Source organism: Homalodisca vitripennis, chromosome 1 (assembly GCF_021130785.1).
Source record: "Homalodisca vitripennis isolate AUS2020 chromosome 1, UT_GWSS_2.1, whole genome shotgun sequence".
Lineage (NCBI taxonomy): Eukaryota > Metazoa > Arthropoda > Insecta > Hemiptera > Cicadellidae > Homalodisca > Homalodisca vitripennis.
This window is the reverse complement of record NC_060207.1, coordinates 119,077,871-119,096,233: the sequence shown is the minus strand read 5'-3', so window position 1 is coordinate 119,096,233 and position 18,363 is coordinate 119,077,871.

The window sequence follows — 18,363 nt, the reverse complement described above, 5'->3', positions numbered from 1 at the left end:
TCCAAACTGTCTGTCCGATAGGTGCCCCTCAGCCATCACCTCTATTCTCGCATACATGATCCGTTCGAAGACCTTGCCTGCCGAGTCAAGCATGCAGAGAGGACAGTATGCCGATGGTTCATAGGGTGGCTTTTTTCCTTTTAAGAGAAGAACCAGCCTCTGCAGCTTCCATTTGTCTGGGAAGTAGCCTTCTTCCAAGCATCTGTTGTACATGTGGAGAAACATGTTCGGTGCCAGCTTTATCGCACTTTTTAGGGCAACATTTGGGATGCCGTCAGGTCCGGGAGCCTTCTTGTTTCCCAGTCTTGCACTCGCGATGTTTAGCTCCTCTAATGATATCAGCGGTATCGGATGCTCTGAGCTGAGGTCACCGATCTCAAGCTCCGGGTGTTGTGGGAAAAGATTTGTGACAATCCTATCCAGCAAGTCCGGGCAAGTGGGTGAGGACTGTGGCTGAGTTTTCACCTTTTTCAATACCACCTTATATGGTCTACCCCATGGGTCGCAGTCTACCTCTTCAAGCAGTTCATTCCAGCAATGTGCCTTGCTGCTTTTGATCGCTTTCGTTAGTTTTAGTCGCGCTGCTCTATGAGACTCCTTCAGGTCTCTATAGTTCGGCTTTTTCCTAGCTCGCGTGGCTTTTCTTCTTGCCTGAATGGTTTCTTGGCGACTTTTGGCAGTATCACTATTCCACCAGTACATCGGCGGGTGTTCGTTTTTTGGCCGTTTCCGCGTCATCGTGGCGTCGCAGGCAAGGGCAACTCTGCGCATTACTTTTTTTGTTTCCTCATGTGCGCTGCTAGCGACAATGGGTTCACTATTGAATGCTTCCTGGAATAGTTCTGCGTCAAATTTATTGGCATTCCATCCTCGGAGGTTCGTCGTTTTGTGCAGAGATCTGTTTTTTGCTGGTTCTCTTGTTACCGTCCAGCTGATGAGCCGATGGTCGCTCTCGTTGAAAAGGTCGTGGACTGTCCAGTCATTCCCTCTTCTGACGATGTTAGAGCTGGCTATGGTCAGATCAATGATGGAGCTTCCATTGTCCGTCTCAAAAGTCGGCGTGGTCCCTCTGTTGAGGAAAACCATGTCCAAGCAGGACACCGTCCGTAGCAGCTCAGTTCCTCTGGTATTGGTTTTCTTACTGCCCCAGTCCACTGCCCAGGCATTTAAGTCCCCGGCTATCACGCAGGGGGAGTGCTCTTTAACATCCTCGACCAGTCTATCAAGTAAATCCGTGAACTCGTTGATATCTAAACTGGGAGGAGCATATACGCTATAAAAGTGTACATTTCCAAGCTTGGCCCTGATAAACCACCTTTGCGTGCTGTCGACTTGGTCCTCAAAGGTCCGATTTCTGCATGACCAGATGGCAGCCTTACCTGTGGCGTCTGTCACCCATGCCTGCGTCTTGAGTCTAGTGTAGGGATCAGCGACAATGGCCAGGTCTATCTTCATCTCTATGACCGTTTGGGTGAGCAGATCATGCGCCAGCTCACAATGATTTAAATTGTGCTGTAATACTTTCATTCTCTTCTGGCAGTGTTGCTCTTGTTCTTCTCGTGGAAGACAACACATTTGTAACTACCCACTATGTGCTGGTGGTCTTTGTCTCTTTCGGCGCACAGTATACAGCGCGGACTTTTCGTGCAGTTGGCTATTTTGTGACCTGCCTGACCGCACTTTAGGCAGTTGTTTGACCTGTCAATTTGACTACGGCAAATACTGGCAATGTGCCCTGGGTTCCAACACTTGAAACATTTTGTCGGTCTGATGACTTCCTTAATTGGACAATTCACCAGACCGACACGTATTCTGCCCCGTTCGCCCATGACCTTTTGAGCAACTTCGTCTGGTAGTTTGACCGAGGCTACTTGGGTCCCCTTGTATGCAGTTCGTAACGATCTTATGCAATTGTCCGTTATTATGGACTCACTGCCTGCTGCTTTCTGTAGGGCCGCTTTTACTTCCTGCACCGTGGTTGTTTCCTCAAGATCTCTTATCGTGAGTTCCACCTCATGCGACTTGCCAATTACTACTGCTTCGTTGCCCAGTAAGTCCGTCACTTTCCTTTGGAGCGATTCCAATTTGTCCCCATTCTTTCTATCAAGAACTATCAACAATTTGTCATTTTTGGTTGTCCTCCTGATCTTGTCGATGTTGTCCTCCATCCCGGCATCGTGTAGGCCAGCTTTGACTTTTCTTAGAATCTCAGCGTAAGTTGTGCTTCCCTGGGCACTAACGAGGAGTGCTTTTGGTAACGCCCTTTTCTTGCGCTGTTCGTAGGCCTTCTTTCTTCTTTCTTCATTTGTTTGCATCTTCCTCTTTTTCTTTTTCCCCGTAGTCTGGCTCCAATCCATTTCTTGTACAGGTTCCTGTTGAATGGGCTCCTTCTCTTGGTGTTGCGCATTTCTGGTGCTTTGTGTTGCACTCTGCGAGGCCTGAGCTTCGGGTTGTATGGCTATTTCCGTTAGAGTCACCTTCTTGGTAGCTCTTTCGGGGGGTGTGCGCTCTTTCCTTTTTACTGGCATGCTTTGGAGGGGGCTCTGCCAGCATGTCATTCCTGGCGTCTGGAACAGGTCTTTTCGGACGCAATTTAGTGGTTGAGCCCTCTGCTTTGGCGGTGAAGACTCTTTATATGTATGCATTTCCTTTAACTCGCTTTTGATGCTGGCAAATGCATTTCGTACCTTGTACGCAAGTGCCCGAGTACCACCATTTACGGTCCTTTTGTTCCTATCATCCAATACTTGGATTAGATGCTCTATGGCCTCCTCCATACGTCCTATCTTTGTCAACATCCCCTTCAAAGGAGTACTTGCAGTATCCTTCGTGGCTAAGTGCACCACTACGTTGTTGTCTTCGTTGGTGTTTTCGTGATCTTGGCTCCCCCCAAAATCCATGGAGCCGGCGACGGCCACCGGGGCTTGCACCCGATCGGAACCATCGGTGGGATTCCCGGGATGTCCGGTACCCACTTGGGGTAGTGTTGTTTTAGACGCACTACTCATAATTGGTTTATTATTCGGGGTTCCTTCCCCTATCCTGTGTCCTAGGCAGGAGCCCTTTAACAAGGTGCTAGCATCCGGGCCAGATGCTCCTTGGTTTTTTAACGAGGTTGATACTCCTCCCCCTCCTCCTCCCCTGCCTCTTGAGTGACAGGGTCCCGGGCTTGGGACCGGCGTAGCGGAGTTTGTGTGTGTGTGTGTGTGTGTGTGTGTGTGTGTGTGTGTGTGTGCGTGCGTGCGCGCGCGCGCGCGCGTGCGTGCGTGCGTGCGTGCGTGCGTGCGTGCGTGCGTGCGTGTGTGCGTGTGTGTGTGTGTGTGTGTGTGTGTGTGTACAAGTGAAACTTTGAGTTTACTGCATACTTTGTAACAAAAAACAAAATATACGATAGGTAGAGCATTTCATTTTGCTCAGAAGGCTTAAAAACATTTTTAAACATGATAAATTAAAAGAAAAATATGTATTTACAGATGGTCAATGATTTGAATATTTCCAATGCCAATATTGAGTTTCCTTGTTCATGAAAATCTGCTGAAAAGTGTATATTTTTGGTCATTGTAATTTACTTTCAGCTTAGTATTTTTTCCATAGTTGATTTTTCCTTGTTTCCTGAGATATACATATACATATATATAGTCTTTTCTTTTTTAGTAAAAGTTTGGTAGTAACTTTGTATTTTTTTATCTAATACTTAATATTTACTCAAATATACAGTTAAAAGTAAATGTTTACTAAAATATTTGTTCGGGATATTTTCTTACTCTGTCCTCAATAGCGGTTGCAGAAAAGATTGAAATAAGGAATTTGTTATTATTGAGCTTACTCTATGCTTTTACACTATAAATGTAAATATATTGAAATAGTGGTTATATTAATTATACTACATATAGCTGCTGTGCTGTCTTAAAACTATGTTTACATAGAACAGCTGATTACACGTAACAGATCTTTCAATTAATGTTTTACAACTTTAGAAACCTAGATGGGAATTGTTGGTACTTTAGAGACCAGTGGTGAGCAGCCTGGAGGGATTTTCGAAATAAAAATAGTATTCATACCAGGGAGCCTAAGAATGTTCATGTAAAATTTCAGTACAATCTTTTTAATAGTTTATGCATGAAAGCGAAACAAAAAAAGGCACTTTTGCATTATAATATTATTACGATTTGTAGAATAATATATACTGAGTGAACCAACTGACTTTTCACAGTGTGAGCTGCTGGTGCAGTATGGAAGAATGTAAACAAACAGTTCCACAATTTGTAAATCACAGGATGACATCTAAAAAACATTAAAATTATCAGAACATGTATTATTAATGCAAATTCAACATTCTGCTTTCGATTAGTATCAATATTTTTGAGCATGAATTAAGACAATATAAAAATGTGATTTGTGTTAATTAACCCGGGATCACTCGCGTGTTTTAGACTAACACCGTTACTCGCGTGTTAGGTTGAATCTAACATTTGGAAATATTGAATAAAAACTCATTTTCCATTAATTTTTTTGTTTTTATTGTACATAATTGCATCTTAAACAGTACTTTATACATTATTATGAAACATTTTAAAATGGTTTGTTATAAAAAAATATACATATTGATTATATGAGCAGTTTTGGAAAAATGCCCTCGAGTGCCAAAATAAAAAAAAAAACCATTGTAATATTCTTAAAATGTACATTTACATAAACATGTACAGTCTCTGATTATCACAAAGGTGTTCTTGATCATTTACTCTGCATCTTGAGGGTTTTCTGCAGCTGCGCACTGGAAGCATGTCAGCACTGTAGAAGAAATATGCTCTTTGCATACTGCGTGGTTACAACCACTACATCTGGCCTGTGTATACCTGTTTTTTCTAATAGGACAGTATACACATCGGGTTTTTTGTCCGTCTTCTGGAGGTGGTGCTGGTGTTGCAGGTGTTCCCACAATGCTCTTGATCTTTTGGCGAAGTGAAAATTGATAAGTTCGTCAGTGATGACCGTCTTGTAATGTGGGGGATTGCAAGTGCTCTAGCCAACTCGGTTAAATACTTCCGTCTGGGCATTAGAATGTTTGTGTTACTCTTCAGAATTATCTGGCTGTTAATGGCTCCAATATTCAACAAAGAACAAAATACAGTGAACGGCCATCTGTTACTAATCCTTGAAACACAATATTCTGTTTTCATTCTGTCAACCACATCTACACCTCCTTTTGTGAGGTTTGTAAAATGTGATTAGTTCTGGTTTCAAATTATCACCACTTTCTTCGTCAATCACTCCTTGTTTGTGCATGGTTGATCCGACTAAAACATTTTTATTTCTCTTTGGAATGTATGAGGCTAGCATACAGTTGTTTGGGCTTTTGGAGAAGGCAAATATAGTACTCTTTACTGGACGTTCACGTAAGTTGGTCGTGAGTTCTAAAAGGCAATTGGCGCTTATTTTTACGAACAGTTCCTACTACAGTAAGTCTGTGATTTGCATAGAGGTCATTAGCCAATGGTATGTCCATGAAATAATTATCCATTGTAACATTTCTTCCGGAGTTGTCAATGGGTTTTATCATACGTTTTACAACACTCACTACATCATTGCCTAAATCAAACTCTCCTGGAGGCTGTTTTCCAGGATAAATCTCGAGGTTGTTTGTAAAAAAAGTCCTTGCATCAACCAGTGCGTAAATCTTTATCCCGTATTTCGCGGGTTTGTTGGCAATATATTGCCTGAATTGGCACTTGCCCCTAAACGCCTCCAAACATTTCGTCTAGAGTTGTTAATGCACCTAGATTGTAGGTGTCTTGACATTTTTTTACAAATGCCTCAAACACGTCCCGTATTGGTGCTAAGTTATCCTTAGTTGATCGGGCAGGTCTTGTGCTCTTCTTATCAAATCTTATGGCCTGAATGAGTGTTTGGAAACGCTTTTTAGACATCGTAGCCACAAAGAAATCAGGAGCAGTGCCATCATTTGCCCAAAGCTCATCAATATTCAAATGGTTACCTTTCTTGACACCAGCCAAATACAAAATACCAAAAAATGCGTGTAATTCGCAAAAATCTGTTTGAGGGCAGTCTTTTTCTCCTCTTGTGTACTTTTGGCTCATAACTAACAGCTGTTCATTTGTACAACGTACTATTTCATCAATTAACGTGTCGGGAAAAAACAATTTCCACGTGTCATAAATTGTGTTAGAATGACGTGCCATAGCCTTTACTCCAGGTAGTGTTGTAATTATATTTTGCCTAGGTGTTCTTGAACTGGGAGGTTCATGTACATTCCATCCCGTGATTGGGTCTCTTCCTACATAGTACGGTTGTAAGTTAGAGACTAATGATAGATTAGGCCTACTTACAGTTGGTGTCGTAACACTGGGTTCACATGGACCAGCACTTTCAGTAACTTCATTAGGTTCATTCTCGAAGTCTGACTGCTCTGAGTTGGTGTCTTGATCATCAATTTCAGTTGTTGCATCCAAATCTGACACGTCATCGTGCAACAAATTCTCCTCTTCTTCTAACCAACCCAAAATGTGTTCATTGTTCATTTTTAAGTATCTGTTTATAAATGTCACTTAGTTCAAGCAAACAGATTAACTACACCACAATATTAAAATTAAAATCAACAAAAAAACTAAAGTTGAATACAAACAAAACACTAACGCGGTTACTCGCGTCGTTAGGTAGCACCTAACAAATGAGACAACATCGTTAATCGCGCGGTAGGTTGGCACTAACAGCGCGCGTATGGCTACACTCCCCTCCCCACCAGTTACCCCCACCACACGGAACTTACTCTTTTCGCGCGCGAAAAACATGCTCACAGACACTTCAACGAGGAATAGACAAAAAGACGAGAAAAAATATAGTAACTTTGACTAGTAATATTGTACTCCATTTACCAATGTTAGGTTCAACCTAACAGCGCGAGTGATCCCGGGTTAAAACTGTATCTGATGCTGCCATTTAGAATACAATTAAAATTACCAATATCCTGTTTTTTTCAAATTGCAAGATTAAATTACACCTAGGATTAAATTTCTTCTTGCCTGTGTTTATAGGTAGCTGTCATGCTTGTCAATTTGTAATTTTCAAATTCTGTTTTCACATATTTTTTAGAACAGAAAGAGTTTTGGTTAATGCTATAAATTAGTCTTCAAATAGAATGTGATCTAAAGGATAATTGTTTTGTTCACAGAATGGAGAGACGCAGTTGGAATTGGGGCTGTCGACTGCGCCAATGATGGAAATAATCAACTTTGTCGAGATATGGAAGTAATGTACTATCCAATGATCAAACTCTTCCCTCCAAATTCTGAAATGACATTTTTAGGAGAAGACTTTCCTAAGGGTACTGTTGACGAAATGCTAAGAAACGCTACCCTCAAATTGAAGATATATCATAACACTCATCAAGTTCCAAACACATCCGAATTTGAAGCTTGTTACAGAGAGTGATGTGGACAATTTATGGCGTGATGTTCCTTCAGAAAGCGCATTCCTTGTGTTAGTGTTTGAATCTGAAAATTCAACTGCAGGATCAGAGCTTGCTCTTGACCTTTCAAGAACAAAAGAAGTGCAAGTGAGACTGATTAGTCATAACCAATCCACATCTTAGCAACACTTTTGAAGTAGGGAGAGGATCAAACCGTGTGGTTATTTTGGAGAGAGGCTCTCAAACATACAGCTCTACCGGTTGATGAACACACAAGAGTTAGTCTCAACAACGTAGTGAGGCAATTTCTGGTAGATCGCAGTGTTGATATCCCTCCGAAGTTATCGCCAGTGGAAATGATCCCCATATGGGGTGGGGGGGGGGGGGGGTGGGGGGGGGGGGGGGTGGGGGGGGGGGGGGGTGGGGGGGGGGGGGGGTGGGGGGGGGGGGGGGTGGGGGGGGGGGGGGGTTATTGAGGACTTAGATACTTTTATATCAATTGATGGTCATGAGTTTTGAGATGCGAAATATTATTTATCGATGACTAACATTTTTTTCGATATACAAACACCAGGGTCCGCTTATCGTACCCAACCCCGATAATCATACTAAGTGATATAAATCTGGGTCCGCAAAGCCATAATCTGTCCATTGTTTGTTCAATATACAGTTAACAGAGCACCTATATAATTATTTCTTAAATTAGAGTAACGTCCTACTGTTTTCAGGAATTGGCAAAAGCAGCTTTAGATCGGTTTAAGTAACATGGCTACAGGTAAATATTAACCTAATTGGTTAGTTTTTTTTTTTTTTTTTTTTTTTTTTAAACATTTCCATTTTTATAGAAAACTAACAGACTAGGCTATAAAAGTCAATAGGTTATTACTCAAAATTCTATAAGGATCTGATTATGAATGTCTGAGGGTACTTTAAAAAATTATTATAAATTTGCCTATAACCACAATTTTTCTAAGGTAAACAATCCAAAGTTTTAGAAAACGTAGACATATGTTATTAATTTTCTTATGAAAATAGTGAACACTTTAAAAATTCATTGTGGAAATAAAAATTAGCCTCTGGCTATGGGAAATGGTTAAGGGTTGTTTTAGAATGTGGGTAAAAATAAATAACAACCAGGATATATGCTTTGGACACTCCTTTAGTACCGTTCAAAAGTGATTAGACAAATGACTTGGAAAATACAAGGAAAACATGAAATCAACACAAAAACTGGTCACAATCAATAGTACTGAAAAACAATCTTAACTTGTATGAACTGCAAACAGTTTAAAAACAAAACAATCAACATATTACATGTCCCATATATTGGTAATAAAATAAACAAACCACTTCTTGAAAATAGTATTTGGTTGTTTTAATTACTCCCCGGAGACTACAAGAGCTTCGATTGTGACCACAAGTGACGTAATCCCCACGTCATTTTAAAGTTATGAATCAATCAAACCATCAAAGTACAGCTGTGTTGCAATAAGAATTTAGAATTCTTTTAAATCAATTTAATTAGATATAAAATCAATAGTAAAATTTAGCATTAATGACACTTGTACAACACATCCATTTTACTTCCTTGACATAGCCTATTAACCTAATCCTAGTACTTTTTTATTGGAAAACACATACAAGACAGACAGAACGCTAAATCGGCTAAATTGACAGACGCCAAATGAAAAGATAATATGGTGCACCAAACTTAGAACATAAAAGTTGGTATATTACTGATCACTTATACTATGAACCAAAAAATTTAAGTACTCGCTAATGTTTCTGGATATACTGTAGATTTAAAAAGAATATTTTCTTAAATTTTTACAAACATTTATATTAATTGTCCTAAGACAATCGTTTTCCAAATTATAGGCCCAACGACTCGTCAAATGCAAAACGCCCGTGCTCCCACAGTAGTCACGAGAGGGCTTAGCGACTATGTTTGGTTGATGCTCCATTAGTTTGGAAATAATAGATTCGTTATTAACCCTCTTATCTATGATTATCTGTAAGGTGCAGATGCATTATACCAAACACGCTTACCCTTATTGAATAATTTCAGTTTAAAATAACCGGTAGCAAAAGCTTTCTTAAACATAACCTAATTCCGCATGTGTATTAAACCTACCTTACATGAGTTTAGACCTAAACCTACCTAACCACCATCTTAACTTCACTTGTCTTACACTTATTAAAGTTCACAAATTTACTTGAATTTATATAAAAACTATTCCACAACACACAAGGCAAATATAGTAGTGGTGAGAAAAAAAACCTACGTAACCTAACTACCTGTGTTGCTACAACAGATCCGCCCTAGAAACAAACCTTTCAAGTCAGGAGCCCAACCGATCCACCCATGCGCAAAACCTCCCTAGCATACTACCGATCAACCTTTCGCGTGTTTGAGATACCGATAAACCGACACATTACAATCCAACAAAGATTTGTGTAATCTTATTCAATATGAGGTTTCTATTACATTTTTCAAACAGAAATTGTGGTCGGTATAGTATCCGTGTGGCACACACCACACTTGAAACGATATACGTTGCACTTAATATTTGTTATCTGTTAGTGTTATCCTAATAGCCAAAAATAAGGATCACAAACCTATGGGAAAGATGCTGTGATATGAAGCCAAAACAGATGGCAAAAAAATTAGGCAACTGGCTTCCAATCAACGATCGTAGGTTCCACATCGCTGGAGGTAAGCGCCAAGCCCATGAGTTTAACGACCTCGTTGTCAGAGTATGGTGACTGCTGACATGATGTTTAGAGGGTGTTATTCAGATCCAGGGCCAGCTACTTGATAAGTGTTACTTCTGGACCAAGGTCCTCCTTCCAACAATTAGCTGCTATTATAATAATTGCGGTACCAATGCCACAGGCAAGCAGCGTAACATGTGAAAGCGATGCCATCATGTCCAAACTGAGGACTGGTGGTCTCTACTTTGCTTTAACGATAACAACCTACCTTGTCAAACATCCATTCAACAAAGAGCACCTTCCCCAAACCAAATCCGTACATAGTTGAGTTGTGCGTGAGACTGAGAGGATTGGAGATGATAGATTTCAACCACATCGGGAGGCACTCACGAACCGTAGAAGTGCATGTAAAAACTCTTACGTAAATGTGTTTGCTGGCTAAGCTGATTCAGTGTATTCGGACTGACCACCTTCTACAATGCCCATAGGTTGTCTGCAAATCATTCGGGTGAAGTCACAGACATTAGACTGCTAGAGTGTGTGCCACGCAGTGACTTCCAGAAACTACAAAACAGGTGCCAAGCAAAACAGTTAACTCAAAGATAACTTGAAATTAAGGATATCAGTATTGCAAGTCCGAAAGTACAAATTCAACCTCAACCACAAAAAAATCAAATCAAAATTTTCTGTGGTGCAAACAAAACGCTTGGAGCTGTTCCATTTTTAAATCCATTTTTGTCGGTCCTATGAAAAAACCCATGTGAATGGTTTTTCTATGCAGACATTTCACAGCATGCTGCGGTGGCTCCGAATAGTAAAGCATAATATACATCTTAATGATATACCCTATAAAGATATCATATCCATTCTCTAAATTCTTATACATCCTAACCATCTTAATTAGTGATTAACACATTACTCATAACTGGCTAATAAAGATAATTTCACAGCCATTGTCATAGTACAAGATAAATAATAAAATGTCAAATCCATGTAAGACGAATCCTTAATAGCAGTCTTTGGAAGATTTGTATCTCGATTGTTTAATTCAGAGAAGAAAGCACTGACCCAAATATAGTGATTGGTTTTATAGTCCCATGTTAGTGTTAAATGCAGAATCTGATTTATATAGCAAATAAACATGTTTTTAATAGACTTAGCATCCATATTAGGATTTAGTGCTAGTGACAGAAATATTGTGCAATAGATTTAGTCCATTTTTTAAAATCCTAATCCAAATGAATCTTCTTGCAATGCCTCATTTTGAGAATTCAAATTTTTAAATTTGGGAATTATTAGTATTTCCAGAGTTAATTCTATATAACATGTTTAATAACGTTTCTTGTAATACCATAGTATAATTTGTACATTTTTTAATGTATATTTTGTATAAGATGTATTCATATTTAGATATGCGTGTATATACACAATATAAACAAAACTATCTTGAAAATACCCACAACAGGGTATAATATGCATATATTAATTATATAAATGTGGGTGGTGTGTGTTGTTGTTGTGTGTTGTGTGGGTGTTGTGTGGTGTGTGTGTGTGTGTGTGTGTGTGTGTTTTTAGATAGTAGATAAATATTTTAATTCATTTGAACTTACCAATTTTTTAAATGTGTTTAAAAACAGCAGATTTTGGACCTAGGTGGACTCTAACAAAAATACAATTTTTTAAAATAAAGAAATATTTAATTTTTTTCTATATTTGGGTTTATAACCGTAAGCCCCAACTTAATAAACAGAACTATCTTAATGGAGTGGCAAATGGTTATTTTAGTTAAAACTACAATGAATTACACGGTAACGCAGAAATAACAATGTTTAAAAAAGTTTAGTGTAGAAACTACAGGTTAAGACCACTGACCAAAGCTAAAACCAACGGCATTAAAACACAGATATTCAATTACAAACTGTCACTAACCAACAAATTACATAATCACTGTCTTGGAATTCCCAATTGACAACTTGGCTTTGAAAGAATCTTACAACATATATAAGTATTGGTCAACAGCAATCTAGTCCAGAATATTTTCAGATCTACTCTTCAACCACTCTCTCTAACTGCTTTTTTTGATTGACAGCTTCTGGAGCAACATTTAGTAGTATGTTTACCTTATTATAAATTTTACCTCAAAAGAATTGAAGACAGCCACCTATCAGACTTGTTGGTTGAATGGGATTATTGATCAATATATTAGGACTGGATTTATATATGGGCTTAAAGGACTTACAGCCCAGGGCGGCAGAATTAAGAGGGTGGCAAATTGTTGGGAGTAAACTCCAGAAATATGTATGAACTAAAATGTAAAGATCAAAAGAAAGTGATATAATTTATTAAAATTAACCTGTTAAAAACTTATTGGAATATAGGGCTGAAAAGGCAGACTCTACTACTATTACTGATGTTGGTAGAATTAAAACAGGCATTCACTCTTGTTTGATAATGAAATTATCCTTCTGTTAGCTACTGTATATTATATACAGTCTTGTGTAAGAGATTGGACTAGAATCCATTTAGAAATTGTGTAGCAGAAATTTTGTTCATTAGAAGCTTCTTATGTTTAGTAATGTGTAGATAACGCTACAACACTAAACGTTTTGTTTAGTGTTCTGCAGTTTTTTAATACTCCTGTTAACCAACCTTTTAATTACTCTATATGAATTAAATTTCAAATGATGGAACCTTTTTATTATTCACAGAGTTTAATCAAAATAAAATTCAAATCTTTTATTAACGTAAACAATATACATTATATGGAAAAAAATCAGCCGATTGAATATACAAGTTTTGACAATCACAGCACAGTGGAGTCAACAGTTGCAAGCTTTTGAAGGCTGGAAAGGCATGACATCTTTAAAACTCATGTTTGCAATGATTCAAATCGCTTTCTTTTGAAGTTTGAAGACTCAAAAAATTTATTTGTTTGCACTAGAGCCCCACAACACCAATCCATCGGTAAGAATGTTGGGGTAAATCAGGCCCATAATATGCTATCATCAGTAAACCATTGACTGGCAGTATTTGGCTAAATACCGCACAACATAATTGCGTTGTTAGATTGAGACTTTGGAAGTGTTTGGACACAGCTATTCAGGTCAACAAAAGCGCTGTTGGCTCTAACACTTCTTTTGATTTTCCATTGAAAACAGAGAGTGCGTGTCATCAGCATACTGCACGAGTCTCCCGTGGCAGAAGTAATGACTCAATATCATTGACATAGACCATGAAAAGATTTGAACTGAGGATCAAGCAACAATACTTCATTTTCTATTAGTGTTGAAAGTTTTGATTTGATATTTGAACCAATATAGGTTCATAATGGCATGATGACTGAACTGGGAAGGCCACGAAAGATGCATACTCCTCTAGTGGCCATGCAATTCCATGCTTGTCAAGCAAATGTATTATCTTATAATACAAGTAACTTTTTCCATCCATTGATTTTATTGTGGCCAAAATAGTCTGTATATGATATGAATAATATTTAATTATTGTGTCCTATGACTTTCTACTTTTAGTTATTTCAAAGCTCTCTTGTAAACCTCAGTTGATATACCTCGCTTTGGGTTGGAATATAAATAGAAAATAATTTAAAGATACAAACCATTGTGCTAAAGTTAGAGTCAGCAAGGGCACTCATTACATAACTACTTACACCAATTTTGAATGATAATGATAAATTCACATAGTTTTTTTTTACCAACATTTACATGATTACTTCACCAGCAAAAATCACATAATTTTGGATCTAATGTTAATCTAATTAGATTTAATAAAAAATAATAATAAAGTATTCAAAACATTGTTTTTGAGCGTGTTTTTAATTTGAAAAAAAAATTGATGCTAAATTATAGGACAAACCTTTTCTGCAAGAATTTATGAGATTTGTAAACTACCATTTTTTATCTCTCAACCAATGTTTCTTAGAATTTATATATTAGGCTATAGTTTTGGGGTTTTATATACTTACACAAATTTAGGGCATTATAACGATTTATTTATACAACATTAAATTTATTTCAAGTAAAAGCTTTTGTGTAAGATACATGTGAGTATACCCTTTTTAAACGCGCAATGAAAAATAAAATAAAGAATACAACAGCAATAAAAACACTTTGTTTTTTTTGTAACTACATAACTAATAACTTATTGGTATAAACATCAAATTAGTTGGGGTTAAGCAATTGGAATAATTCTAAAATACTTAAGCATGATATGTTTTTGTGTGAATTATTTATAAACTAAACTTTGGTTGATCTAAAGTGGTGTAAATTAGGGGGTTTATACCAGAGGGTGACATGTCATTTAAAAGTCATGTTCAATAGAAACACAAAGACAACCTCTCAACGAACATTCCCAGCAAAAGTTATGGGGAAATAACTACTTAGATTGGTAATGCCACCTTGAAAAGATAACCTCTTACCAAAAATATGCAGCACTTCAAAAATTCGATACTACGTAAATGGGATAAACTGGGCACTCTCAAAGTCTTACTGAGTAATATCACACATACATTGTGATGATAACGCAAGGACATTGGTATTGGTCCCATACATATTTATACTTCTTTGTGTTATTTGCCCAAAAGTTGTGTCTAGAAACGTACTACGAGATTTTTTCTTAGTGTAATTTAGTTGTCTTTTTAAATTAGCTTTAAAAGGACATGTCACAAGTGGTTGCCAATTTTGAAACAATTTAAAGTTACCCCTTCTACCCCTCTTTAAAAGGTGTGAGGGGGTGAATTTTTTTATCCTCAAACATCCAAAAAAGTAATATAATAAGTATGGTGAAGGTTGTACATTGATAATCAGTTTGGAATATATCCAGGTGTATCATGACTTAATTTACACCCTGTGATCTGCATACCAGTTTTCCTTAAAGCTGTGTTTATTAGAGGCGAACAAATTTTAAATTTAAGGTAATGAAACTTAAGAAATATTAAATTCGTGAGAAGATATTATTTGTAATGTATATTTTGTTAAGTATTCAATAAAAAGTTAGAAAGTGAATATAGTATAGATAAAAAACCTAAATAAGGCATTCTGACAACATTATTAGTTTTTCTAAAGTAAACCCAAAATGGGGTGGGGGGGGGGGGGGGTGGGGGGGGGGGGGGGTGGGGGGGGGGGGGGGTGGGGGGGGGGGGGGGTGGGGGGGGGGGGGGGTGGGGGGGGGGGGGGAATGTCTGTCTTATATTTTTTTATATAAAAGAATAAAAGTTTAATAATTACGAAATATACTTTACCAAGACATATGAAGACATCAATAGCTAAAGGAGCTAAGAGCCAAAATTATCATTTTCGAGTTATTGATACCTAAGGGATGTATGAACGGATGCCCATGCATGGCTAAAAGAGCTAAGGTCCAACGCCATTATAAACAGGGGAAACAACGTGCGCAAACTGGATGCGCAGTAAGAACCATGGCTTTGGGCGCGCTAAAGGAGCTAAGAACCAATCAGCTGAGGTGGTGTATTTCGACATCACTGTTGCATTGTAGAGCTTGTTTACATCTCAGATGTTCTTATTGTAGTTTAATAAGATGAATGTTGATCCTAATGATTCAGCTGCTTTTGAGATTGAAACATAAAACAGCTCCTTTTAGAGAAAGGATGAGGAAAGCGAGATTAAGAGGAGAACCATACGTAACTCAGAAGAAGAAATTGAAGCCTGGAAGACTGCCACCACCGACCAATGAGGTTAGTTTTTATAAAAATTTAAACTATATTATGGATATTATTATTGAAGCTTTTTAGGCTTACATATTATTAAAGCATAATGTATAACTTTTAACTATAACTTAAAACTTATATGTTTAAAAATACAATAACCTTAAATCTAACCTCACTTTACTTCAAGCCTAACATGTTATAGCCTAATCCTATGACTTCTAACGTTGCTTTATAGTGCTTAATCGTACTTCCTCTATCTCATATAAAAGCGTGTACCCACATAAATTACTTTTCATATTATTATTAAGCCTAATGATTATTGTTTGTTCCAGACAATATGCAAATGCAAGTTATCATGCCGGGATATTTCTCACATGAAGATAAAGCTCCACCAAGAGTTCAGTCAGCTCGATGGAAACGCCCAAGGAAATTATTTATTCGGCCTTGTTGATGTTTTACATATTGGTAGACGAAGATTTAAGACGTATGAAGAAGCTGGACAGAGTAGGAGACAAGTTACTGTAAGTTACACAGTGCCGAACGGTGAAGGAGGATTTCATAAGGTATGTAAACAGACTTTTATGAACATATTTGGTATTCAATCAAGCAAGAGGCTTGAGAAATATAGTAAAAAAGAAAAAAGCAGGTGAAACTACTTTCAAAGATAATCGAGGAGGTTTGAAGACCTACAAATACACTTTCCAAGACCGTAAAATTGTTAGAGCTCATGTAAACAGTTTTCCAAGAGATGAGAGCCACTATGGGCGGAAAAAAGTCCAATAAGGAGTATTTGAGCAGTGATTTAAATGTACCTAAGATGTACAAAGCTTTCTTGATCAAATTTCCTGACTCTCAAATTAAAAATTGAGTTTTATCGCAAAGTCTTTAGGAAAGATTTTTAATCTCTCTTTCAGGTCCCCACGAGTAGATACTTGTAAAACATGCGACTTGCTCAACATTCAGTCCAAATCTCTTGATGCTGTGGAAGCAAATAAAGCAAAAAGAGATTTAAAACTGCATCATTTACAAGCTGAAAGTGCATTTGAAGCAATGAAAAAAGATGCTTTGGATAGTGCTTTGCCTAGTAGCACGAAAGTCAATGTCGTAATGGATTTGCAAAAAGTATTTCCATTGCCAAAACTAACCCACAGTGAAATGTATTATTCGAGGCAGCTTTCGTGCTTCAACTTTGGTATTCACGTATCCAATACTGGAGATGGTATCATGTGCTTGTGGCACGAGGGCATATCCGGGAGAGGTGGAAACCAGATGGCGTCATGTCTGCTAGAAGCGATCAATTCTGGTACTTTGGATTCCAACAAAAAACATTTGACTGTTTGGAGTGATAACTGTGGGGGGCAGTTAAAAAATCGCATGCTTGTTTTCCTTTACATGATGCTGACAAACTCAGGTTTCTTTGATACAATTCAACATAACTACCTTGTAGTGGGTCACAGTTTTTTCATCTGCAGACAGAGACTTTGCTATAATCGAGAAAAGGGCTAAGGTGTGCAAGATGCAAGTTGTGGAAGATGTAAAAGAAGTTATTTTGTCATCTAGATCAGCAAAGCCATTCAAAGTTTTGGACATGAAAGAGAGATTTTTCGATTTTGATAGTGCCTCATCAGAATATCTCGACACAAAGGCATTGAAAAATTTCTAAGATAAGTAGCATGAAGTTTACCAACAGAAAGCAAGGTACTGTGTACTACAAGAACAACTTCGGTGAGTTGCAAACGTGGAATGAAGTCAACGTTTTGAAGGCTGGGGTCAAAATAGAAGACATTGCATCCTTTTGTCTAAGAAAACTTGATGATGGCGTTGAACTAACTCAAAGCAAGAAAACTGACCTTTCCAAAATGATACCGTATCTAGATGAGAAAAACAAACACTTTTTTCGTCAGCTTGTTCGATAAATTGTTTAAAAATAAACAAATTAACAATCTAAGTAAAAAATGAAAATAAAAAAAAAAAAATAAAATTGAAACTTTTTATTTAATGGTAACAAGAGTTTGCAAAGATGTGTACTTTACTTCAAACTTGTAAAAAAATACTTTTGTAAAATAAAATTACTTTATTTAAGAAAGTTGCAGTGTTTTTTTTTAATTACCAACAATTTACATTTTGGCTCTTAGCTCCTTTAGCTATTGATGTCTTCATATATTCACAGCCCGTTATAAGAAGTAGTCACTTCTGTCGGTCAGTCCCGCGACTGCCTTTCCGTTTTTAAAGTTTCTTCATATTTCGTACCAAGTTATTCAAAATTCACATTTCATCCTGTGCAGTCTACAAGCGTTTCAAAATCGTAAAAAGTGTGAAAGTATAATACATCTCACGATGTATTTTATACAAATATTTGTAGTAAATATTTCAAAAAAATCCAGCAGTTTTCTTGACAACGACGGAGCTATCTACAACAGAAAACAATATTTATAGTTACATTGGTAAGAACGTTTGTCAAACACTCATTTACCATCTTTTATTTCAGATATACATACTGTTCATAGTTCACGCATGCATACTATATCAGTTCATCCGAGAG